This window comes from Leptinotarsa decemlineata, unplaced genomic scaffold, assembly GCF_025532065.1.
Source record: "Leptinotarsa decemlineata unplaced genomic scaffold, Ldec_3_MD MMD2_tig00026328_RagTag_RagTag, whole genome shotgun sequence".
Taxonomy (NCBI): domain Eukaryota; kingdom Metazoa; phylum Arthropoda; class Insecta; order Coleoptera; family Chrysomelidae; genus Leptinotarsa; species Leptinotarsa decemlineata.
This window is the reverse complement of record NW_027412688.1, coordinates 9,603,673-9,629,213: the sequence shown is the minus strand read 5'-3', so window position 1 is coordinate 9,629,213 and position 25,541 is coordinate 9,603,673. Positions and strand designations below refer to the sequence as shown.

The 25,541-nt window shown below is 37.2% G+C and overlaps 1 protein-coding gene across 1 annotated transcript in view; it reads right to left on the bottom strand.

The window, feature by feature from the left end:
- Window positions 1-25,541, bottom strand: part of LOC111507755 (uncharacterized) — a 734,072-nt gene that overhangs the window by 33,372 nt on the left and 675,159 nt on the right.

Sequence of the window (25,541 nt, the reverse complement as noted above, 5' to 3'; positions counted from 1 at the left end):
CCCAAAAAAGTAGAGGTGATGAGGAAAATAGTACTGTGGTAAGAGATCAATGATATCTACTCATTTGGTGTAACACCCAAAACGAATATATGGTTGGATTCAACTGTCCCAAAGGATAAGCCTGAAAAAGTAGAGATGACGAGGAAAATAGTACTGTGGAAAGAGATCAATAATCTTTAATCATTTGGTGAATATGTTTCTCACTGAAATGTCTACAAGAATACTATACAGGATAGATGAACCCTGATTAGCACCAATAACGAATATTTGGTTGGACTCAACTGTACCAAAGGATAAGACTGAAAAAGTGGAGGTGATGAGGAAAATAGTACTGTGCAAAGGAATCAATAATCTATAATTTATCTGGTGAATATCTTTTTTTACTGCAATGTCCACAAGACTACTATACATGACAGATGAACCCTGATTAACACCAATAACGAACATATGATTGGACTCAACTGTCCCAAAGGATAAACCCAAAAAAGTAGAGGTGATGAGGAAAATAGTACTGTGGTAAGAGATCAATGATCTCTACTCATTTGGTGAATAACCCTTATTAATTCCAATAACGAATATATGGTTGAACTCAACTGTCTCGAAGGATAAGCCTGTAAAAGTAGAGGTGATGAGGAAAATAGTATTGTGGAAAGAAATCAATAATCTCTACTTATTTCATTAGTAAACTTCATGAAGTAATTTCAGTTAAATGAATCACTTAACTTACAAGGAATAATCTATATAATAAGTGATTTTTTTCACCAAAACTGAGTAATCTCAGTGAACATTTGTAGAGGAATATTTGAAAAATACAATTTTATGCCTGTCAATGTAATGTCAATGAAACATGAAAGAGCATCAATGAGAATATGATTCTATGTTGACAACAGTTCAACTTCATACAATTTTAATTGTAATGAAGTTATATGCGATCAGAGACACAATTGAAATTGAAAAACTTCAAAACCTAGTTAGTTGAATTTCACTTTCTGCAGCGGAGGTCTTTAGAATACTCTTGCCGGGTGAAGTGTCACCAGCGGAGGTGAGAATTCCCCTAAATGATGCCGTATCCTACTATGTGTGAATTCGTGCTGATAGGATTTCTGATTGTCACTCCACTCAGTGGGATCCTTCATGACCATGAAGTGATAAAAAAATCTGACCTAAGGACTACAGAGGAGATGGACGTCGACTGAATGACCCCAACCGGCTTGATCGTGTTAACAAATCTAGAACACTAGGTGGTGCAGTCAGGAAACGACTTATCACTTCCTCAGGAGCAGGATATGTTATGAATTTGCCCTGCCTGGAGTAGCAGGACAAAAACCTGCATTAGGAGAGGAAGCAAACATCTCCTGACCAAAACAGCAAACGGTATAGCCGCCGTACAGATGTCCTCATATGGTATGTTGCTGCAAAAATCAAGGTGAGTACCTTGTGCCCTGAACATTCGACAACCTTAATACTGACCAATCGACTGGAATTCTCCAAGGATGACATTATGGCTGCCGTAGAGGATATTTCAGAAGTCTAGTAATGAAAAAGCTCTGCTTAGGAGAATTTAATATGCTGGAGGTATCAAAGAGGAAATCTTGCACTCAGAGTATTCGAGAACTTCAATATTGACCAATCAACTGGAACCTCTTCACGATGCCATTATGATTGTCATAGAGGATATTCCAGTAAACTATCCACAGATAACATTCCACAGCTGCACATTCTGACCTGAATGAATTGCTACAGACTGAGAGGATCAAGAGAACATTTCCTGGCTGGTAAATGCAGTTAGTAAGTACCCTGCAATCGTGGAAAATCGTCTCCTAATAATTCGTGTTGCCTACCTACCTCACTAGACTGAGAAAAATGTACAATGGTTTGTTAATCATAGAGTAGATTATTCTTCACAAGGAAATTCAGGCTTCTGTAGCAGCATTCGGCAAAGTCCCACACTTGCCAGGTGACTTGAAAGATCATAGGTACTCCAAATGAAGTAAGGAGTTGGATAAATTTGATGAAGTTTGATTATGAGTCACGATAAACACTCGATAGTTACAGTGGAGGGTCAAATGGACCGACTCACTTTGGACGTGCCTACCTACTTCGTTGTATTTATACGTTAAATGTATCGAAATTATATTGGTCAAATCAAAAGATCTTTTAAGATTTGTGCCACGAAACATGGTGCCCCATACAAAACAGCAGAAATTCTGGTGTTGAAGCCACTTCTGTAAGATTAATTCAATAGAGACGCTTTGGAAACCTTTGGTTGTGGGAAGTCTTCTTGAAACCCAATGAGACAATAAAGTGAGTGGAACAATACTCGAAGGGTTGATTTTGAGTTCATTTATGTCTTTACCATTATACTTATGTGCATAGTAAATTTGTATTTGAAACTATTTCCTGGAGAGAAGTTTCTTTTGAAATGAAAGCAAGCCGGCCGAATGCTTATCTCAAATTCTCAAATTAAGTTTTCATTTTATGTAATTGAAGAGAGTAATATAATGGCCACGTTTTGACCTGCACGACCGAGGGGTTCCGACTCGACATTTTGTTATGAACAATTTCTCGATTCCTCATTTCGCCTTTGAAACACTTACGTTCATTGGAAATGCCAATTAAATACGGCCAGTTTTCATTAGTACATACTCCTGTCGACAAAATAATTACCGTCATTATTTATCGACAGATCGAAGATGATAGGTGGTAGGCTTCAGGAAAGTCAACGGTCTACTGATTACGTTTGAGAAATTCAAATAGAAACTGAAATTTTACTTTTCGTTATTTCCTCGATGGTAATAGAGGATATTTGCTGATCGTCAGTCAACAAGAAATACCACGCGTTCGTCTACTATACGGGGCTATTCAGCTTATATTTTATGCATGGGGACCTCGTAACCGGTGACAGAGAGTATGTTGCCTATTTTCAGATTGTATGATACCGACAAATCGACTCCAGCTTTTTGGATCCAGAAATATACCAGAAAAACTGAAACTCTCTGAATTCATTTTTTTCTGCCTCTATTATTTACAAAGATATTGAAAATGTATTAATACACTTTACCATTGGAATCTTAATTATATTCTGCTTAACTCCAAGAAGATCAGTTGAAAGGAAAGGATGAAAAGGTTCATAGAGTTGGAATGGGCAGCTTGGGAGATACGATGAAACTATAGTAGACTGCCTAGCCATCAAAGGTGCTGACAAAGTAGATGAAGAATAAGATGTGCACGCGGAAACGTATCCCTGTGCTATTTTGGGTCGTCGGGAACGTGTCCTAGGCCGTCGGGAATATGTCCCGACGTATTGAGTCATCGGGAATGTGTCTGTGTGCCATGTTGGGCAGTTGGGAACGTGTCCCTGACCAGTTTTGGGCCGTCGGAAATGTGTCCCTGTACCGTGTTTGACCGTCGGGAACGTGTCCCAGTGCCATGTTGGGCCGTCGGGAACATTTCCCTGTGCGATAATGGGGCGTCAGGAACGTGTCCCTGTGCCGTATTGGGCCGTTGGGAACGTGTCTCTGTGCCATGTTGGACCGTCGGGAAGGTGTCTCTATGCCGTGTTGGGCCGTCGGGAACGTATCCTTGTGCCGTGTTGGGCCGTCGAGAACGTTTCCCTGTTCCGTAATAGGTCAGCGGGAATGTGTCCCTGTGCCGTATTGGGCCTTTGGGAACGTGTTTCTGTGCCATGTTGGACTGTCGCAAAAGGTGTGTCTGTGCCGTGTTGGGCCGTCGGGAACGTGTTCTTGTGCCGTGTTGGTATGTTGGGAACGTGTCCCTGTGCTGTAATGGATCGTCAGGAACGTGTCCCTGTGCCGTTTTGGGCCGTTGGGAACGTGTCTCTATGCCATGTTGGACCGTCGGGAAGGTGTCTCTATGCCGTGTTGGGCCGTCGGGAACGTGTCCTTGTGCCGTGTTGGGCCGTCGAGAACGTTTCCCTGTGCCGTAATAGGCCATCAGGAACGTGTTCCTGTGCAGTATTGGGCTGTTGGGAGCGTGTTTCTGTGCCATGTTGGACTGTCGCAAGAGATGTGTCTGTGTCGTGTTGGGCCGTCGGGAACGTGTTCTTGTGCCGTGTTGGGCTGTTGGGAACGTGTCCCTGTGCTGTAATGGATCGTCAGGAAGGTGTGTCTGTGCCGTGTTGGGTCGTTGGGAACGTGTTCTCGTGCCGTGTTGGGCCGTCGGAAACATATAACTGTGCCATGTTGGGCCGTCGGGAACGTGCCCTGTGCCGTGTTGGGCCTTTGGGAACGTGTCCCTGTGCTGTAATGGCTCGTCGGGAATGTGTCCCTGTACCGTGTTGGGCCGTTGGGAAGGTATTCTTGTGCCGTGTTGGGCCGTCGGTAACGTATAATTGTGCCATGTTGGGCCGTCGAGAACGTACCCTGTGCTGTGTTGGGCCGTTGGGAACGCGTCCCTGTGTCGTAATGGATCGTCAGGAAGGTGTCCCTGTGCCGTGTCTCTGTGACATGTTGGGCCGTCAGGAACGTGTTCCTGTCCAGTGTTGGGCCGTCGGGAACGTGTCCCTGTATCGTATTGGGCCGTCACGAACGTGTTCCTGTGCCGTGTTGTGCCGTCGGGAACGTCTCCCTCTGTCACGTGATGGGGCCTTTTCTTTGAACTTTTTGATGTCTTTTCTATGAAGAAGTTCTGAAAATTTTGGTATTTTCTCTTTGAATAATGAATGAAAATTCTCTCATCACATCTTTTATTTTCGCTACTGGTTTTTAGAGGAATATTTTTATCAATGCTTGACTTTTTGTTAAGAAATATAGAGATAGTGACGATTCTTTTTCTCAAGAAACTTCACACATGATAAAGAACTATACATGTTAACTCAAACTGGAATTTCAAAATCTATCTGCTCTTAAGCGTCTTCCAGAATCTTTGTTGCAGCAACCTCTTACAACCATAGGATATCAACAAGCTATCATCAAAGGATGCATTTTGGTACAATTCTCATTCCGGAATTATCATTGTTCAAATTTTTAATTCAGATACTAGCAAATTATCTAAAAGAACAATTCATTCAGGCCAATCTCAACTCACCTATACTGTAGGTTAATGGACTGACATCTATCGGAAAACAACTACTCCCCTGGATATACCACCAAGGCTGTTGGATTATTTCCGACAGGTGTCAGTGCAAGATTCTTCACTGAAGTTATTCCTGCATATGCTTTTGACGATACAACTGCCGGAATCGATTTTCTATTATTGGAACACAATTGCAGACCAGTTTCGGTCTGTTTGGCCGCTCGCCAGTGCAAGGTAGTGTTTATCATCAACATGAAGTCGATGATTTTCCATAATTGAAAATCGAATTAATTTTTTACACCATACGATTAGTTTGTTATCACAATCAATAAACTGTGGAAATTTCACATTTCATTGTTAGTAAATTTTATACTGTAATTGTGAATTTTAACCTCAAATTGCGTAAGAATTTGTCTTATGATTCCGGATACTGGAATATTTGAATTGACAGATATCGAAGGATAATTAATAAAGTCATTAATGAAATTGACCAATATAGTAAGATTGAGTTAGTTTTTAGCAAAGTTCATGAAAATAACAATGCTTTATCAACAAATTAGACTGTTCGCAACGATAGCCACGTTATTTCTTTTCAATAATGAGTGACTCGCTTTGGGCGCTTAATTTTTTCAAAGGTGTTTTATCTTCAATGCCATCCAAATGTACAATACTCTGCCTGATGAATTCAAATAATATAAATAAGTTTGAATTGAAGGGGTTATATTTTTAGGGGTGATTAATTTTTGGGAAAGAAAGTTTTTGGCTTTCTACTACTCCATCTTGATACAAAAAAAGGATGAGGGAATCTTCCAAAGAAAGGAAGGTAGTAATCAATTTGAAAATAAGTAACTCTATACATGGATGTGTAGATCATGCAAAGAAGTAACTTCAGACACAAACTGAAAGAAAGTCCTCCTGAAACAGCTACTTTCATATAAACATTGAATTACACGAAAGAAAAAATTCTTTCGAAACAAATACTTCTATATGTACACTGAATTATACACAAGATACTGTTCTCTACTTAGTTTGTATTTCAAACATTCGTTGTGGAATAAAAATAAAATCAGATATCATTCACATGAGTTCTACTTTGAATGAATGGTAACAAATTGAACTTACATGGAACACTGTCATCCTCACTGGTATACATCGATGTTTCGCCTTAAGACACTTGCCCCAGTTCAAATATAAATTACAGCATCATTTACTTGGCAAGCAGTAAGCATATTCATGTGACCAGGCTTAATATTTACTTCAATTACTTCATTTATAGCTCATACTTTATTTTAGTTTATCATGATTTGTATTGTTAGCTATGTATGCACCCATAGTTTACAATTTATAATGTATTTTATCATTTGTTTCACGTTTTTCTATTGATTTTGAGTTTGTCAGTCAATTTGTTAGTATATATAAATATTTTTTTTTCCGTTTGGGCTCTGTCCCTCTGTTGGTTAAGTGGAATACCTTTGAGCTAGACTTTGCCAACAGTCTATGAATGAACCCTTTATAGACTGTCTCGAATAACAATGAAAGACATTTATTATTATTATTATTATTATTATTATTATTGCGTTTCCGGCGATTGGGAATATGGCTTATTTTGAAGTAAATATTTAACAACTGAACATGAGCAACCGCTTGACGATTTCTTCCAATAGATCATAAGAGAGTTGTTGCAAGACTGATTGCTCCAGCATTATATTTTAATCTTTCCGAACACAATATTCATCAAAATCGTGATTGATATTATCACAACACTCTCGTTAATATGGCATTTCGCAAGTGAAACGACAGCTTGCGGTCATTTTGTGCTCCGTGGGTGGCCTCAAGTTGAAACAATAAAAGACGACCGGTAACCATGGTTTACAAGTGGACGAAAAAAAAAACATCTACGGAACTGTATTCATAATTCATTACTGAATATCGGAATAATTTACTACCGTTTTCCGGAGTCGACATAACATGTTATAGTTCTCTAGAAACGATTTTTCAGTTGGAAATGAAAAGAAGTTTATTTGAAAAGTACAAAGCATCAGTTGACAAATTTACACTACTACATAAATGTTTGTTTGATATTATAACGCCTAAACGACTGAACGGATTTAAATGAAACTTTCCGTAAATACAGCTTATATGTATATCATAATAACATATAGGCTACAATTCACGAAGGTTTTGTGTGATTTTGGTCATAATATAACAATAAGTATTGAGTAAGTCGTAAAAATTCTTGCTCTCTAAAAGCTATCTTGGCCTGCGCTGCCTAAACCGTTGAAGTTACATGAAGATAATGTACCGTAAGATTGTTTATCTGAAATAGTTCTGAATGAAAGTCCGCAAAAGCATATATCTACCTCTTATGTAGTAGCCACTATATGCAAAATACCATATATACAATTAAATAGGATACTTTTGTCTTACAAAAGCACATTTTAGAATATCTGTCAAATTCTTATAAACATTTATACAAGTGTCGTTTAAAGTAATTAATATAGATAAACTTAGTCTTGAACACTAAGTAACTTGGATGAATCGTTTGAAAGTTATCACGATAAGATTAACTTGACGCAACGCAGTGAGCCACTACGCGTCGCGTCTACTGTAAGACGGCGGAGAACCATGCGCGGGGGTATGGGGACGGTCTAAGCAATGAAGCGCCATCGCTGAGAACGGGACCCGAACGCGGGCAGAAGTGTAAGGGCAAACGACGGTTGTGTTAGTTTTGCGAATTTATTTATAGCTAAGATAATTCGATTCTCGAAGCTATTCATTACTTAGTGCAGTTGACATATTTTATTAGTTTCTGCATTCATAACGTAAAAATATTAATTATTAGATGTTGTTCGCTCTTATATTTACGTTCAGGAGAAGCTTCTGAACTTAGAATATTGAAATATGCAGGTAGGTTCTTTGTATAGCGTAATTGAGCATCAAGAAAGGGAATCAGGAATTTTCACCCCCAAGAGGTGATTTGTCACGAAACTTAATGTGAAAAACCAAATTCTACGCGGGCGAAACCGCGGGCAATAACGAGTATTTATATAATGCAATGTTCAAATGTTTTAATATGTTAATTTGAAAGGGTTATATTTTTAGGAGTGACTAATTCCACTCCATCTTGATATAGAAGAATGTGGGAATGTTCTAAAGAAAGGAAAGAAGTAATCAATTTTAAAAGAAGTAACTATTTTAATATGGTTCTTTCAAACTCAATTTTGCCAACAATATTTGAATAAATGTTTTGGCAAGGGCCGAAAAAATAGTTGTGTGATCTATTTTTTATATGTTTTTAGGTATGCTATAAATAATATATTTTGAGATTTTAATGTTACCATGAATGATGTCGTTAATTTCAGGTGGTGATTACTTGTCATACTCAATGAAAAAAGTTCATTTGAACGTGTGTCCTAGCTTTTACTAAAAATTTTTTTTTTATTATCAACTCACAATTATTTCTACCGATTTCAACTGAACTACGTTTGTTTGTTATGGGTAACATTAGGCCTCTTTTCATGACATTAGTTATGGAATTTTTAATTCCAGTGGCGTTGCAGACTGTTATTTGATTGATATTCATAGTAAAAATCATTGTAAACCACTGTTTTCGCTTAGTTTGATATTATTTGAAATAGCTAAACTTCATAGAATCACAGTAAGTGGCGCAAAAATGTAAATTACGCACCATTTGAATCAATTTTTTTTATATTCGTCGACATTTCAACAAACTTTGAAATGAAAATCCGTTTAGATAGTAGATGAAAGACGTATTCAAACTGCTAGTCAATTTGTATTTTATTTCGAGAACGCATGCGTTCAAATGTTTCTGGAGTGTTGCGTATGACATTATAATTATGCATAATTCCAGTTCTCAAGTCATTTTCATCGACAACTGGTGTCACATTAACAAGCGATTTCAAGTCTGGAGATCTAGGTGGCCATAGTTGAGGACCCCCACGACCTATCTACTGGTGAGCAAAAGTATCAGTGAGATATTCACGAGTGGTTACACTGAAATGAACCACATATTTCGTCTTATTAGCAATGGTACATACTCTAACAATTCTGAGAATGTGTCTTCTAGAAATTGTCTTTACGTCACATCTGATCACAAAAAATTCCCGCCTAGACGTTCACCGAAAATTTCCGCTGAAAACCACTTGCTACAGTATCATAGGGATTTTCGTAGACCCAAGAATGAAAGTTTTATGATGACATCCTTTGAAAAACTTGCCTCACCTGTGAACGAAACTTCCCAAGTGATACTGGAATTTTGTACAATTCTTTGAAGGAACCACAGACAAAAATAAAGAGCCACAAAAAATCCTTATGGGTTGCGGTTGAGGGTCGAATAGACCCACTCACTTTAGACCTACTGACAAAAATCTATCCGTTTAGGAAAATATCACGGTAACAGTGTTTGCGCCCGTTGCTTGTGGTATGTGGTATTTGTGTGCAAAACCTTCCAAACACTTCGATAACTGACATTGAACTCTGCAGCTCATTTTTGCCGTCAATTTCTTGAAAAAGCTTTCTCTAATTATGCTGTCATTATTGTCCTCCGTGTACCAGGATGCTCAGAAAGTTTCGCTCAGTCTAGTGTGTAAACTGGTTCTTTCTGTTGGAATATCTTTCTTCTAGTCCACAAAAAATGCATTTGAGCTAATTCAGAATTGTTCGAATTTACTTGACAGAATGTACTAATACGTAATGTGTTAGGAATCACACGTTGAAAGGTAAAACCTCGTTAGTCCTTAGCTCGCACAAGTTTCTCCACGTCTGAGAGTTGTAGTTCGTATGGGGGCGACAGCTAATTAACGGAAAAACAGATTTTAAACAGATTTTTTTAAACCGTGTTTGCACGCTAAAACAATTTGATATACTACTTTTCACCTACTGTCAAAAAAAATCATAATACTAGTGAGTGACATCACTGGAATGATTATGCGTAATCTGATTTCATGAAAAGAAGCATCTTGTTACTGCTAACGAACACATCTGGTTTCATTAAAATCGGCGAAAAGATTTTTGAGTTATTATTGAAAGAACAATATTTTTGAAGTATGACAAATAATCACCACCTGAAATCAATAACATCATTTAAGATACACTCTGTATAGTCAACAAAATATTCATCAACATTTTGTGTTGCTTGTAAATGACTGTACTAATAAGAAAATGTGACGATTTGAAGCATTTATATCCACATCACCTAAGGCATAATGTGGATTCTCTAGATCATGAAGACTGGAGAATATGACTCACGTTTCAGAAAAAGTCAGTTACAAATTGGTCAAACGAGATCTTTCAACTAAGATACTGCAAATAGTTTGTAAATCGTGGCGACGGATTCTTATCGGGAAAAAAATTGCAATTTATTGAGTAGCTCGCCTAGAAATGATAATATTTTGCGATAACAGAAGTGTGAAAAAACTATGGTGATAGATTAGATACTCGTCATCAGGTTAAACAAGTTCCCTAAGATTAATATTTTTTTTCCAATTTTGTCTGACTAATATTTGTGAATGACTTTATTGCATATAAAAATGATGAGTTATTCAAATGATCTGCTATGAAATTACAAAAAAATCAAAAGAACCAAGTTGAATGCGGTAATTGTTCAAAATCTGGCAATATTTGTAATTTCATAAATGATGAACAAGGAGAACACGATTGATTATATCAGTTCTCGCGAGTAACTCATAGTAAAGGGTCCACATAGAGTCGCAATAAAGTGGTTGAACGAACCGTTAGGTTAGGTAGGGTCCAAAGTGAGTAGGTCTATTCGACCCTTTACCGCAACCCGCAAGGGTTTATTGTGGCTCACACCTATTCACACTCGATCAAATAAACACAGCTTCTCAACGAAGCCGATTAGTTTGTATGGTGAGTGGTCTTTCAGGTCATATGGTAAGAGTACAACTCTGACGAACTCTAAAAACCTAATTCGGTCCCCAGCGGGGCAGGCACAAAGTATATGCTCTGCTGATTCATCGTTAATGAGGTAATCGGATAGTCAAGGTGCAAGATTCCCACTTTGATACCCACGACAACCTTCCCATATGAGGGTTTTTTGCATGTCAGCTATACCTGACGATGCCTTAGATTCAATCGTGCAGGGCTTTTTCGCCGCTGGTTTTATTGAATCATCACTTGAGCGCAAACGTTTGCTAACCTGCTCATGGGGGGTTTGTTCTTCCACCTGAGACAAATTCTGCGTACGCCGCTCAAGAATTTGGTGCAAGGCGGTTTCATAAGGTAACCCGCTCTTGAGGAGATGACTCAGTTGTTTTCTGGCTGCACCACCAAACCATTTTTTTAGGTTCAGTTATTGGATCAGGAGATTGGAGAGTTGAGAAGCTCTCGCTTCTGATCTAAACTCACAGGAAGGTCAGTTGGAGTCGTAAGCTCGACATCCATGTTCTCTGTAGACTCAGAGTCAGATAGAATTTTTAACTTTACTCTGTCCATAAAAGTCCCACGAGTAGCTAGAGAAAGAAGGTCAATCACGACACAGCCCCGCATTACCGTTTCAAGGCGATGCTACGTCAAGAGGGCGCCCGGTATCTCGAAGGTTCCGTAGAGACAGCTGATAGGCTCAGTGTCATTCATCCTCTCGGCACGGATACACACACCTTAGGATTAAGCCATCATTGGGATGCCATTCAGTTAAAGAATAACAGAACCACGAGTAATTATGTCATTCCTGTATCCAGCGGGGCTACGTGGAAGCAGGCATCCGATGGCCGGTTTGCTCAACTCCCACATCCCAAGCCAATGCACTCGCCAAAAACAGCATGCACAGTGGTTCAGACAGTGAAAGAAGAACAAGGACAGCCAACCGTTCCTAACATTTGTAACCACTTGTATGTTGAAGGGACACTTGAAACCAACCAAGTTATCAACGTTACAAGGTCGATATGTAGCAAATAACGTATGAGGTTGAATATTGTAAACCGAAGCGCAGCCAAGGATTATAACAACCGAATCCATTATTTGCGTATCGGCAGTATGTCAAGACTTTCGTAATCCCCCTGAAAGATTACATTTTGATTTCGAGGAAAGAACAAACCACGTACCTCGTAATGGGGAATGTTCCTCAATTTGGGTTATTACAGCAAACCAAGTTCGAACAAAATAAAGTTGAGTTCAATTAGTAGTTGTTTACAGCTGATTCTCGGCCTCCCCCCACCACTATGACGTATTAATTGCTTTTTTTATTGGTTGTTGTTTGGTGAAGTTTTTTTGTTGTGCAGTGAAGTCAAGACATTGTGACCTTGAAGTGTCTGGTGCATGGATCGTTCAGATTTTTTTTTCATATGAGATTTTGTGTGTTTATGTGTGTGTGTAGGAGAATGCACGGTACAGGGTTTCATCATGTGCTTGTTTGTCTATGTACAAACATACGTCTGCATACTTCGAAGATCCTCCAAGTAATAAATGCTCCATCGGTGTTAGGGCACCAAGTTAGTAGTGGAGTGACGTCACAGCAATAACCGTTCAACGGCTAGAGAGCGACATGTTCACTCCACGACGTGTGGCAGAGTAATGCGTATTCATCGGTCTGCCCTCACCTCTCCTGAAGCGATGAAGGTTCGCTCTAGCCCCGCTATCGATGGTGACACAACGGCAGCCGAGGACTGTTTGCCTAGCGTCTACCCTCTCCGAGACCGCAACGACCACTGCTTGCTCGTACCGGCAACTGTTATCGCATCAAGTTGGGAGATGGGCTTGGCTGTGACGTCAGGCATCTCTAGTGGATAGCAACTAGCAATGTGAATCTTTCACGGTTTCATGGTGGGGGTGACTCACACTGTTTAATATAAAAGAAATGCCTGGCACACTATGAAATCAGTAGACGAATATATCTGCAGCAGTTAGCAATTGGTAGAGTGTTATTCAGTTCGTAATAGAAGGAAGACGGTGAGTGTATTTGTCTGTTGGAAATTGTTTATATTTTCATATATATTTTCATCATGTCCGTTTCAAAAGTAGACTTGAATAAAATTAATAATTTGATTGTACAGGAGGTTGAAATACTAGAGCAAAAGGCCTTATCATCATTGCCAATTGATGAAGTGTACATAATTAAAAATATGTCAACTTATTCTACACGATTTGGTAAATCAATTTTATTAACTTTGCAAGATGTGAGCAATGATAAATTATTTAAAACATGGCTACCAAAACGTATTTCGTTGCAATTCAGTGATGACGATATATCTTGTATCAACTCATCAGGTGGTAAATATACGATGATGTATTTAGGACAGAGCCAACAAAGTTTTGCTGGCATGAAAACGCGATCTCTAGTCAAATTCAATATGATTGAATAATAGTAATAATTTATAGTGAATTTCTTTAGGTCATAGCTTACAAAGTTTTTTTTGGTGTGAAAACGATAACTCTAGTCAAATTCAATATGATTGAATAATAATAGTAATTATAATGAATTTCTTATTGTTTTATTAATATTCATATATTAGATGATAATTATATGGAAATATAAACATTACTAACTTAGTTGAATACACTCACTTTGTAACTACAAGTAAAATGGGAATGTGAGTATTATATCACTGAAAAATTGGAGGTTGCTTATTGTTTTTTTTTTTGTTCGATTTCAGTTCCACCATTTAAAGATGTGGATGCAGTACGCAAGTCAAGATTGGGTCGATATTGTAGATCTCAAATCATCGGTTCAACATTTGTCGTCTAAATTGAAGGTGTTGGGTGATGGAGCCGAACATGCAAGCGTTTATGATATGAGTGTATGCTATGATGAAAAACAAATCGAATTATGCCTTCGTGATGCTGAGAACTATTGGAGTGGTGCAGAAGTTTGCAACAAATTTTTGGATAATGAATTGGAATTGTGGCAACTTTGTGAGGTTATGATTGAACTGAACCTAAGAAGATTCCTGTATAGCCTCCAACCATACTTGCCAGAATGGATTATTCATCACTTTGAATTGAATGATGAAAATCGAGAGGAAATTGAAGATGGTCGCGAAAATGATGATTATGAGGAAGAAGTTATTTTAGATAGTCTGTATGTTCCTGTGAATCATAAATAATGTCAAATAAAAAACTTTGTATTATTTTCATGTTTTATTTATTTAAATCTGATGAAATACAATAGAAAATGATTACAAAACAATAAATATGATATAAAATACAATACATGATATAAGTCAGTTACAAATAAAAAAAAAAAAAGATCATAAAACAGTACATGATAGAGTGAAAAAAAAGTGTCAATATCTGCTATGAACTGAACCATCCAATGCATTGTATGTTAAAACTGTATCATGCAAAATTAATGCATATACTTTAGTGTTGTCTGGAAACTTGGTCTTCCTCGTCTCAAACTCAATCTTTATATCAATAGTTGATGATTTTGTTGCATTCGGTTGATGGGAACAATCGATGACGAATAGTGGATTCTCTCTAAATTGTCCAATGTCCATCAGAGGTTCACTCATATCTTTATCATAATAACTTCGCTGGAAACTCTCAAAAGCATAATAAGCAGGAGCATCAAGTTTTTTATCGAAATTCAAATTCCAACGCTCATATGGATAAACTTCAGAATTCAAGTATACTCGAATACTATTGATATCAGCAGTTGTGAATTTTGTAATATCTTGTGTTCTATCTTCAGATGTGGTAGTACTTTGGAATGCGATGATGACAAAACGAGGAGTTTCCAATGCGTTAGTTGTTTTGATGGCCCATATGTCTGAAGAAGTCCCACGTAATGATGGTAGTTCATAGAGGTCCCACATACGATACGCCAACTTGATTTTGGCATTCAGACCGCTTTTGTTTATTCTACTCAAAAGTTTGAGCTTGTGTTTATCATCTGGTACAATATGCCTTATTTTCCATTCGATTTTATTTATTTCCAAATCAGCATCAACCTCACCTATATATGAGTTTTTGAATGATCGAGCGATAATCAAAATCAATTCCTGTTTGGCATTCAAGATACTTTTGTTGTAATCTTCAGCAAAACCCATCAAATATTTCAGTGGTAGTTTTCCACTAAAAACATGACTGTTTGTATCCAAGATATCTTGCTTCAATTGTGAAAGTCCCCAACCAGATGTCAATAATGTGTTAGCATGAGATTGTCCAAATGATATCATGGTTTTCATTGTAGATGTTATCCCAGGTTTTCTAACAACAGCCACTTGTTCACCTCCCATTTCATAACGAATTTCGTCAAAGAGAAATGCAATTGCATTATTCGAGAGATAGCATGTTTTCGCTACATCTTTGGGGGTGAATTTACCTTCTATGTAAATGAAGCTCTCGGCAATATCTAGTATAACATCTTGATTATTGATTGCAATTCTGATTTCATCCGAATTCCTGAATAGCGGTGATCCATAGGGCTTATATGTGTGCTCATGTAAACTTATGAGAGAATGATCGAGCACTGGTTCATTGAATATATTCAACTTTTCATTGTTTGTTTCGAGCACCATTGTTATTTTCTCACTTTCAATCCAATCGATTTCAAAAATTTAAGATCACTCACAGACAGAGCGTTATGTGCTAACTGTTTAGCATACACTTGTGGAATGAGCTTCTTTTTATGCACACCTTTCTTTTTGATAGTGCAACTCGTTTGGGATTGTTCAATGCGATTTTGTCTATTATAAATGAAACCCATAACAACAGTTATTCGATTTTCTTCAATTCCAAAATAATGAAAATCTCTTCTTCACTTCCAAAATCGATAAGGTTATTTTTTTCATCCAAAATACGCACTGTAATGTTGTGAATCAATTGACGACCTTCTGGACTGACAGGCATATATATAATACTGTGTGGTTCTTTAGTAAGATTGTAGCCAGGTTCAACATCAATATCGAATGAGAAAGAATGTGGGATTCTTCACCATTTATATATGAACCAGATATTATATTGCAATCTAAGCGGATAAGTCTCACAGTTGTAATGTTTATTGGTAATGATGATTCATGTATCTGATTTGGTGGAAATATTTCATGAGCGAACCCCATCATTTCTGCTATTGAATTTGGATGTGTCAGATCAATTTCATATTTGGATCGCATTTCACATTTGAATGTATTATTATTGGCGTGTAGATAGAAAATATCATCTGCAACGACATCATTTGGTTTTTTATCATGAAACAATCTGAACATGATATGTTTCTGTATGACGGCATTGATCTCTTCTATTTCATAAGCACCACATGGAATTTCAATTGTCAACTTTTGGGGTATCGATGAGTTGTCATTACTGATTCTAAAACTAACTAAGTTATTAGCTTCAGTTATATTATTGATTGTATTGCATCCATAGAATCCCAAAAGTCCTAATCCATAACGACTGTTCCTATCCAATTCAATTGGTGGAAAAAAATCCGCACTCAAGACACTTGTCCCGACAGCTTGTAGCTCGAACTTTCGTGACATGACTGATGAATATTTTGAAACACATTTCAATTTATTATTGTACACAGCAACAGCACATTTGAGACAATTTACACTTTTTGGAAGGTGTTGTATTGTAATAAGTATCATTTTTATTGATACCAATATTCACATCCTCTATATTACAAATACAACACATAGATTTCCGAGGTATAGGACCGTCATTAACATCCGATTCTGAATTTTGATCGTGGTGGTGGTGCTCATAACAATATCTATGTTTCATTATATCGATGTCATCTTGCAGATGCTTAGGCAACTTTTCCCAAACATATGCAATCTCATGTGCAACACATGCAAGTATCACTTCCTTAGGCATATTTGCAAGCATCACTTTATCCATTTTTTTCAAGGTACCATATTTTGAAAACATTCTAAGTGAAAACCCCATTCCCTTGATAGCCTCCCGATCCAGTTTTGGTGTTGAATCCATTTTTATTTGGAAAATTATTTAGAGAGAAACTGCAAGCACAAGTGACCACAGAGAACTGTATTAAATTTCTGTTGTCGATCATAGTTATATTTGATTTTTACATTCGAACATTTTCGAAAGAATCGAGTCAATTCCAATGGTGGGGGTAGATCTCCAAAACTATCGAAATATGTGACTTCTTTCCCACATTTTTTATATGCCACCCAATGTGTTCCTGGTCCACTTATTCCATCTAAATTAACAATAGCTGTCTCGTTTTGTTTTGGACCTGAAGATGGTAATCTATCACGCATAAAAACACCACGAAAATGTGGAATTTTCATTTTTTGTGCATAATAACTGAGATCGAGATCAGTAAGAGGCCTCTGAGGTAGGGGTTCAATTAGTTTTTTGTTTTGTTTGTGGCTTTGTATGGTTTTAAATATAGTCCTAAACCTTTACGGTATGGTTTGAGATATATTCCACTTCCGCGTTTGCCTAATGCTACAGCCTCCATGGTTTTATTGTGACGATTGGCTTCCATTAAAGCCGCTCTGCTGGCTTTTGCCGAATTCACGGCCTTGGTAATACCAGCAGCAGCTCCCGCCAAACTTCCTAGTGCGGATAGTCCAGCAAAAATTGGTATCAATGGTAAAAGTCCACCGATCTTGGGAACAGGAATTATGCGTGGTGTGCGGATTTTCTTCTTTCCACCGGCAGCTTTAAGGTATTTACGTGCCGCCTGCAATGCCACAGTGATAGCTTTTTTGCTATTATTCGTCACAAATTGATTCCCACCAGCTTTCTTCAATACATTTCGCACTTTATGGACTATCCCAGCACCAAATGCAACTTTTTTAATTTTATTTTTCTTCGTTTGTTTCCTCTTACATTTTTTCTTATTGGTACTACAACCCATGCCCATATGTCTTTTCGCTTTCATAATGTTGGTGACAAGTAATGCAGCTGCTCTTTCCCCAATACTCGCGTCCTTCGATTTAACCCTATCCCAAGCGCTGTATTCAAGTTCTTTGTCGGCTAAATGTCTTGCTGCAAGATCGGATGGATGCTTAGAATATTGAATATCGTGTTTTTTGCATTCAATATCTAATTTATTGATTCCAGGGTCGTTACGAGCTAAACGTTGTTTCAATTTTGTACCCGGTCCACAGTATTGATAACCTCCGGTAGATGTAATTCGAAAGGAAGTTTGTTTATTAAATCATTAACAAAACCACAACCTCTTTTAATTTTACGATCACTTTCAATACGTCCGTATCGTTTGATGGTACACATTGAAATGAATAAGCTAATAACATTTATATAGTCTCCAACCACGGCACGATGCGCATTGTAAAACAGAAAGAAAAGTTTGCTGTAGATAATCTAGATGAGAAATTTGGTTGTGGATTGAATGGACAAAGGGTATTCAGACATGGTCCACTACTTCCATCATCAGTTCGAGGACTCATTATAGGACCTTCAAATTGTGGAAAGACGAATGCAATGATATCACTATTAACACATCCACAAGGACTGAGATTTAGAAATGTGTATCTCTATTCGAAATCACTCAATCAACCTAAATATCAGTACTTGCGAAGTGTTTTGGAACCTATAAAAGGATTAGGTTTTTATACATTCAGCAATAATGCAGAAATAGTGGAACCCTCCGACGCTAAGCCTAATTCTGTTTTCATTTTCGATGATGTATATGTGAAAAGCAAGATATTATTAGATCATATTTCTGTATGGGACGTCATAAGGATGTTGATTGTTTTTATCTAGCACAGACATATTCACGGGTACCCAAACAGTTAGTGCGTGACAATACCAATTTCATTATAATGTTCAAACAAGATGAGACGAATTTACATCACATTTATTCAGATCATGTTTCACCCGATGTAACATTCAAACAATTCCAATTGATGTGTGTTAAATGCTGGGAGGACCAATATGGATTTCTAGTCATTGATAAGGATAGAAAAATAGATGAAGGTAGATATCGCAAAGGATTCGATAGTTTTATATACCCATGATCTTGTTTTTGGAACTTATTCGATCACTGAATATTGTAGTGGTCACTTCACCAACGAATTAAGCTTTAATTCAAAAAAAAGGGCATTATGAATACAAAAAAAGATCCTGAAAATAAAAACAATGAAATAAATTTGAAACGTCAACTAGTAGAGACAACAGAAGCTGTCAGGCAGAAATTCAACTCTATCAAGAATGATAATATTGAAAATCGTACGACACTTGAAAGATTGTATGAGCCCATAATGAAACCATTGAATGTTTTATCATCAAACGCTACTTCTAAATCACCAGTGTTATCACCAAATCATGGAACTGTTCAATCTACTTCAAATTATCCCATGAGTACTCCAATAGGAAGAAAACAATCTTTTGGTAGTGTATCATCTGTGAATAGTGACACGAGCACACTTCAAGACGATATGAGAACAACTCTATTCGAAACACCATCATCGTCCCACATCGATTCCTCGGATCCTGACATCTCACCTGTTATGAATGAAAGTGGTGAAGATGTTTTGATGAAACATTTGAATAATATAAAATCTAGAAATCCAGCATATGATGGAACATTTGGCGTACGTATGGATCCAATTACACAAAAGCTGAAAATGGGAAGTCTAGTGGTAAATTTCAAAGATGGAAACATTTCATTTTGGGATGCTAATAAAGTGAAAAAATATGAATGCGCAGGTAGTCCAGAATTGTATGATATGATTTTTTTGAAGAATCCACAAGATGTTGATAATGAAGAAACTCGTCAAGTATATTCCAAAATATTGAAAATAACGAATGCTCCATATAAACAATATCATCTGAAGAATGGTTTTAAAAATACAAATTCTAAAAAATTTCGTGAAGTTATCAAACCTCTATTAGACTCACGACAATATCCAATAAGAAGTAGAAGTAAAATTGGTGGAGCACTCAAACGAGTGAAAATGGAGAAAATATATAATTCTAAACCTGTGAATTATGTGTACTGGAATTCACCGAAAGAGTTAGTTGCTCGCCTACGACTATTGGTAGCTTCAAAGTCAGCCGGACATACCGGACATGATAATGAAATAATTTCAATAATTGAAGAATTACGTGAAGAAGGTATAATATATTAACATATTCACATGTAATGATCACTGTCACATCATCATTCAATGCAGTAACATTATCACCTTTTCTCTTTAATCATATTGAAATAGAATGACTAATGAAATAAGTGATGTCAAACGACAAGTTGTTAATGAATTACATAAACCTGCAAGACGTAATTTTCGTAGAAGAATAACCACCATCAAAGGTTTTGCAGATCTATGGCAAATAGATTTAGCTGAACTGCAACCTTATGCAAAAGTAATGAAGGATACCGATATATACTTGTAGTGATAGATTGTTACTCCAAATATCTGTGGACTGTAGCAGTTAAAGATAAAACAGGTAGTACAGTAACTAATGCAATGAAACATGTACTGAAAGAAGCCAAATACTCCCCCAAACACATACAAAGCGATCAAGGGAAAGAATTTTTCAATAAAAGCTTCTCATCTCTCATGCGAGAATATAATATCAATCATTATTCAACATTTAGCACAAAGAAGGCAGCTATAGCAGAAAGAGTGATTCGTACAATAAAGGCATGGCTCTACAAGGAATTTTCGATGAGAGGTCACCACAAATGGCTTGATATTCTTCCAATTATAACTAGTAGATATAATAATAAAGTTCATCGTACAATAGGTATGGCACCCATCAATGTTGATTCAACAACAAAATTAAAATTCAAGGGTATCAATGGAATTGGAGGAAGACAAAGTAAACCCAAATTCCAATTAAATGATATTGTACGTATAAGTAAATACAAACATATTTTTGAAAAGTCTTACACTGCGAATTTTACCACGGAGCTATTCAAGATTGTTAAAATTAATAAAACCATCCCAACGACTTATAATCTTGAAGATATGAATGAACAGCCGATTAGAGGATGTTTTTACGAAGAAGAGTTATTACGAACCGAGAATCCTGACGTATATCTGATTGAGAAGGTGTTGAAGAGAAGAAAAAATAAAGTATATGTAAAGTGGTTAGGCCTTCCTAGCGAACAAAATTCTTGGATTGATGAATCAAATATGGTTTAAATGTATATAATAGTGACTTTTATGAATAAAGTAATATTAAAGTTCATTATTGTTTTCATTTCAATTATAAGTATGTGAACTGAAAAATATTGCAGCGGTAAACATTGCCCCAGCCATTCGCAATGTTCTGTGTATACCAAACCAAATTAATTGTATACTCCATTCCCGCTTATATTTTTCAACTCACGATATTGAAAACACATTATCATTCCCAAAACTAATCGCCGTCACTTTGAAATGCAGTATCCAACTCTTTTTGCCAATTATCTCTCACTGATAATGCTGTCTCATAAAGCTTAGTCGACTCCTCAAGCTCAGCCTGAGCTTGCATTCTCGAACGTTGATGGAATTGCTTATCTTTACCAATTTTTGAACGGAGTTCATCAGCATCTTTAGACATTCTAGCCAATTCAACCTTCGCTAATGCAATCTTGGCATCTAATGCTTCAAGAGTTTCATTATTAGCATTAATAGCTCGCTCACTCTTTTCAAGTTCAGCAATAGTCATCTGTGCCTTTACAAGACGGCATTTTGCTTTCCTTTTCATTTCCCCAAACCGATGGAGGGGGCTGAAAGAAGATAGCGGTTCAGCTTTCAAATCACTCTTCATTTCTTTAGGAGTACCTTTTGGCTTCCTCTTCGATCTGTCACTTTTCGTTGCGGGTTTTTTCTGTCGCACAACACTTTTGGATTCTTTCTTTTCTTTAAAGTCAGTGACAATCGATGAAGATGCCTTAGTAACCTTCCTCTTGATTGTTCTAGATTTCTTATCAACACCAAGAGGAAGGGTAGATGAAGAGTGTTTGAGTGATGATAATTGCGAAACGATCGGATTTTCAATAATAATTTGCTCATTTGGTTCTGGCACATCTGCAAAGTTAACGAAGTCGTTAATATCAAAATCATTTATCGAATCTTGACTCGATAAATGTAATACTGGAATATTTTCAAAATCAGTCTGATCGATATCAACAAGTGGTGAACCATCTTCAGCAATCAATAGCGGCATAGAGCTCATGATTATTAAGGTCTGAGGAATGATATGTGATAGCAATAGAATGTGGATAGGAAAGGTGATGATGTTACTGAGACCTCACCATTTATAGAAGAAAATAAACTAGCGCATGCGCTCTTTCATCAACTGGCACATGCGCTCTCTCACTAAACTATTCACGCATGTAACAATCTTTGTCATTTAAGAGGAAAACTTTGTGTTGCATGCATGTATTTTTAAATGTTAGAAAATAATACAAATAAATTCAAAATATATATATATTTATTAATAATAGAGGACAATAACGATAATAAAAAATGAAAAATGTTAATATGTCTCTGTGGATGTGGAACGTTCTTTGACTCTATTCCTCAATAGTTGTTGCTCGTGCGTCAAACACCAACATTGAAAAAAATGGATTCTCCTATTGGGGTAGAGTTGACCAACCTTCTCACACAGATCCCAAGTACTTCTACATGCATTGCATACATGATTCCAACAATTCATGGAATATGTATCACAACGCAAACAACGTTGCAGTGGAGTTGGAACGGCAGCACAGATACCACAAATATTTCTACAGATACCTATATTGTTAAATATTATAGGTTCGGAACACTTCAGACACTGTAACTGTTGTTGACGATAATCCGATTTTGTTCGCTTCGGTGGATGAGAAGGAGGCGATAGTTGAATCCGCAACACGCAATCACTACACATACCAGTACATGGATTGATTGAATCCTTAGGTCTACTTATTTGACAAAAGTAGCACACAATAGCCCCTGCAATCATCATTGGGTAGACACACACTTTTGGTTTTTCATTCCACTCTTTTGGAAACGGCATTTTACTAATTCGATTAGAAATATAAAGAGATGACTTACAGAAACTCTGAATGCTCTCTCCTATACCTACGATCTCTATTTATACAAATCAACATCATGTGGAAGTATAGTGGGATAACTTCTCCTACTATTCCACTCTAAACGAGTCAAGTGGGAGTCGCATCACCTCCTATATAAGTTGACTTGCAAACCTAGAGTTCATTCATTCACTCTCTACAACTGTGAGCAAACAACAACAAGATGAATTCTGCAAAAATAAATGCTGCATTAAATAGAATAGCTGCTGTTGATGAAAACAATTGGATAGACGAATCAGATGATGAGGATGTCAATGTTCCGCTAGAGGAAGTAATAGTTGAAGCAGAAGATGTTGGAGTCGATGAAGATGAGATAGACGAAGTTGAAAACGAGGCCAACCAAAGCGACGAAGATGATGACGTGATGGAGTTTGAGAGGGTCATGGATGAAGAAGGAGATGATGAAGGGATAGAAGCTGACACAACTGAAGGTGATGGTGCTATGAGGATCGGTATGCGAACACTCAATGTCAGTGAGACACTGGAAGATCCCTTGGATTTGTATTGTGCATTGGATGCATACGTATTGATCAGCACAATAGATGGAGAGAACAAAAAACTATGTTGGTGCTGCTTTCGGTTTTATTCGCATAGAAACAATAATGGAGGGTGGTATGCCCATGTCAACACCCACAACACTGTCTCAATTATGGAAATGGGACAGAATTGGTGTGAAGCTTGCGAGAGGCCACTAACAAACTTCACCCGAGTATCTACATGTATTATATGTAATAATGTCCAACCTGTGGCACAATAACCGTGGACCTACTGGTCAAAAAAAAAACAACAGCCCTTTTCAGGGCTACATTATTCACACAAACAGTAGTTAGTTGTATTAGTATTCATAGATTATGTGACAAATGAATACTTTGATTAATAAAAGTCTAAGTTGGAAATTTGTTAGTCTTTGAATATCTATACATTATATGACAAATAAATTACTACTTTGACTGAAAAGTCGAAATTTGGAATTTGATAGTCATTGAATATCTATGCATATGATGAGTACTACTTTAAATGAAAGTTGAAGTTGGCATTTGTCAATCATTCATATGCATATAATGATGAATACTTTCACATACATATATTTCGTTTGAGATTATAATGTTAACATAATGTTAACAATGGTATGAATCTGTTTCTGTTTGAAAGTATAATGGTAGCTCTGAAAAGAGCTATTTTTTTTATTGTTTCAGTCTTTAATTGTAGCCCTGAAAAGGGCTGTTATTTTTTTATTAATCCATGCAATGATATGGACTAACGCTCCTCATCATCAGAAACAATAATTATGGTATCGTCATCTGAATCAGATGATATACTAATGATATCATCCTCATAGTAGTCATCTGAATCAGATGATATACTCATGATGTCGTCGTCGTCATAATCAGCTGAATCAGATGATATACTAATCACATCATCCGCATTATTATCGTCAACAGCATCTATGTCGTCCTGAATACCTTGTTCCACTCGTTCTGCGAAATCATCAGGAAGATCATAGATTCGCTGCAGAAATTGAGCGAAGGTTGTACTCAAATGATCAGACGTTGAATCTATTTCATGTACTTGGATGGGTCCTGTACTCGACATTGTGGAAGAATGATATAGAACTGGGATTGTTGCTATATTTATATTGGAAGAAATGAAATGGAGGGGGTGAAATGTAGAACAGTGTTTGAGATTCGAAAACATCAAGAATGAAACTCTGAGCGATTATTAGGAGAAATTCTAGTGATTATTATGGAAAAAAAACTAATAAGAGGGAGAGGAAGGGAGGAAGACACTGCCCCAGCCTCGCAGTGCCTCGTGTACACCAACCAAAAAGTGTGTACTCCGTGGAAGGAAAGGAAAGGAAATGATGGACGAGTAGATGATTATATGTCATCATCGGAATTGAGGACATCATCATCGATTAGGATTGGGGATGGCGGAGGACTATCCTCGATGAGGATAGGGGATGGTGGAGGACGTCTAACGTCAAGCTCGTCATCAGCATCATCACCAGAGTCGTCGTCGTCATCATCGTCGTCGTCGCTACTCATTGGGACAATGTCATCATAAGCAGGGTCCCACCATCCGTCAGGATCTGGATATTCCGAGTCATCCAAGTGTCCTTCGTCACTGCCAGTGACATGCTGAACTTGCATCCTGATGTCGTGATCCCGTATTCGTATGGCGGACTGTGGGGTTCCGTGGTGGAAGAGACAACCTGTACCTGGCTGTTATCCCAGTAATTGAAGTTGTACCCCTGATCCGGGCAGCTATAGGGTTCGGAGGTTGAATCGGGTTCCATCTCGATGCTAGCTGATCAACTGAATGTTTCATCAGATGATTTCTACTTTTATACTTTCGAGAGGGAGTGGGAGAGGAGTGGAACATTGAGTAGGGGTAAATTGTAGTGTGACATAAGACATATTCAATGAGTAGGGGTAAATTGCAAAGTGACATAAGACATATTCAATGAAAGAGATACTTGAATGGATAAAATACAAATGAAATATACTTGTCGATTTCACTATGAAAC